We start from the raw sequence: 3,007 nt of genomic DNA on the forward strand, positions 1-3,007 counted from the left end.
CGAAATGTCAACGCCAAGGGAAATGCAAGCACGGGTGCCATAAGGTTCTGTTGTTTCCCCCACTCTTTTCAATGTGTATATTAATGATGCCCCCCAAACCCATGGTATTCATTTGGCCCTTTTTGCGGACGACACATGTCTATATGCGACAGATCGCAAAGAGGGTTTTATTGTTAGAAAACTCCAGCGCGGTCTCAGCTCAATGGAGACCTGGTGTGAGCGCTGGAATATAAAAATTAATGAAGATNAGACAAGACAGTAACTTTCATTCAAAAAAAATATCTGGTCATGAGCCCCAGCAGGGGCTCGACACCAAGACAGACAGACTGACTGACCGTCAGTTGCAACGTGACTCTGACTCTGACTGACTCTGAAAATGCGTGATGGATTTGATCAGGCCNAAATTAATAAAATCCCTGAAATTAAAAAAGGCCTGTGGAATTGACGGCATCCCAAATGAATGCCTCAGGCACCTTCCAAGGAGACCATTGGTTCACCTAACTCACTTATTCAATCACTGTTTTCGGCTCTCTCACTTTCCAAATACTTGGAAGGAAGCAAAAATATTATCTTTACCAAAACCGGCTATAGACCCGAAATTTCCTCAAAATTTACTTCCGATCAGCCTCCTGTCCAGGACAGGAAAACTATAAGAAAAAGTAATTTTGAAATTCCTCCATAAACATATTCAAGAAAGAGACCTGCTCAACGCAAGTCAGTTTGGTTTTCGTGCACGTCACAGCACGACATTGCAATGTATGAGGCTGGCGGACCACGTGACCCTTAATTTCAACAATAAAATGTCTACGGCTGCAGTGTTCTTGGACATCGAAAAAGCCTTTGATACCACGTGGCACTCAGGCTTGCTGTTTAAATTATCAAAATTGGAATTCCCCAACTCTTTGACCAAGCTTATTGGGTCCTTTCTCTCTAAACGTAAATTCAGGATCTCTGTTGAAGGCGAAATGTCAACGCCAAGGGAAATGCAAGCACGGGTGCCATAAGGTTCTGTTGTTTCCCCCACTCTTTTCAATGTGTATATTAATGATGCCCCCCAAACCCATGGTATTCATTTGGCCCTTTTTGCGGACGACACATGTCTATATGCGACAGATCGCAAAGAGGGTTTTATTGTTAGAAAACTCCAGCGCGGTCTCAGCTCAATGGAGACCTGGTGTGAGCGCTGGAATATAAAAATTAATGAAGATAAGACTCGGGGGGTCTACTTCTCCCGTGGTCGTCGACCGCCTGAGTCTTGTCTTACTATAAATGGAAGAAATATTCCATTTGTAAGTAGTGCAAAATATCTAGGTGTAATCTTCGATAAGACAGTGACTTGGAGATTACACATAGAAATGATCGAAGCCAAGGCCTTCAGAACATTCATTAGAGTATATTCCCTTTTCAAAGTGAGCGATTGAGCACTAACATTAAACTGACCCTCTATAAAGCTCTTATTACATCTATAATGACTTATGCTAGTCCCACCTGGGATTTTGCGGCAGACACTCATTTATTGAAATTGCAGCGCCTGCAAAACAAGGTTCTCCGCATGATTGGCAATTTTCCAAGGCGCACACCTGTCCGTGATTTGCACATGGCATTCAAAATCCCGTACGTATATGATTACATAACAAAATTATGCAGGCAACAAGCAGAAGTCATACAAAATCATGATAATGAGAATGTTCGCAACATCGGACAAGGCGAAGCCCGAGACAGAAAGTATAAGTTGCTTAAACTTGGCGGTGGTCAGGTGTGATGTACGGACTGGATCTGTGTGTTCCGTATGGTTCTCACAAAAAAAAAACACAAAACAGCGCCCGTTTCCCTAAACAACATTAACCGGTTGGGCTTTGTAACAGTGACGTAATACACGTATGTATCCTGTAATGTACGAACTGGAACTGTGTTCGGTATGGTTTTCACAATAAACAGCATTAACCCGTAGGGCTTTTTAGCGGAGACATAATGTTTCCTATGGTGTACGAATTATATCTGTGTTCGGTATGGTTCTCACGATAAACAGTAACTGTTTCCCTAAACATCATTAACCTGCTGGCCTTCGTTACAGAGGCGTAATGAGTTTCCTGTTATGTATGGACTGAATCTGTGTTCTGTATTGAATTCGCAATAAACAACGAGTGTATCCCTAAACAGCATTAATGGATTTATATTTATGAGAGAGACGGAACATGTTTTCTGCGAAAATGAACCCTGCTTTCAACTTATTATTATTTAAAATAATTTGAAGCTTCAACAAATGGTAGAAAGGGCCTTCCCCTTGGAATCATCCGTAACTGTTAAAATTGGTACGCAATTTGCACTACATATTCCATATATAGTTCCCCCTCCATTATGTTAACGTAAAAATGACCTCCTCGCAATATTAAATTAAAGCCCCTTCAACGTTAATTAGAGAACTCTTATCATTCGCAATAAATTCCCTGCTCATTTATCTCTCCTCAATTCACAACGGATTGCTCTTCCCAACGCGTTACCTTACTCTGTTTCCAACGCTTTGCCTCTCTCTCAAATGTAATGTGGGGCTCTTCTCAACGTGTGTGTAGTCTTGTCACTACTCCTATGACAACCCACTTCTTCGGAACAGTTTGTTGGCCCTGAAAAGGACCGTGGTGGGTGAGATGCTTGACCGGTGAGGTAGGACGGCGCGCGCCGGTAAGGAGAAAGGCTAGTTACGGTGAATGGCGGGTGAAAAGGTTAGTCGTTGAGCGCGGTCGCAGGAGCCATGAGGCAGTGGCTACGCCAGATGCCCAGTGAGTCGGACCGTAAAACGACCACCGGCGAGTCCAGGCGCGGTGCCCCAGTGAGTCGGGTGTGAGAGCGCCGGAGGGACGAGGCGGTAGTGCCTGGCGCAGCCTGCCGATACTTCCGAAGACCGAGCGCTGGCGACGAAGCCTGCTGGCTGAAGTTGCTTGCTGTGTGGCTGGATCGTAGACTGCAGTCGGACTGAATTGAACTGAACTGATGAACTGAATAACTCGGC

Source organism: Cryptotermes secundus, unplaced genomic scaffold (assembly GCF_002891405.2).
Source record: "Cryptotermes secundus unplaced genomic scaffold, Csec_1.0 scaffold6992, whole genome shotgun sequence".
NCBI classification, from domain to species: domain Eukaryota; kingdom Metazoa; phylum Arthropoda; class Insecta; order Blattodea; family Kalotermitidae; genus Cryptotermes; species Cryptotermes secundus.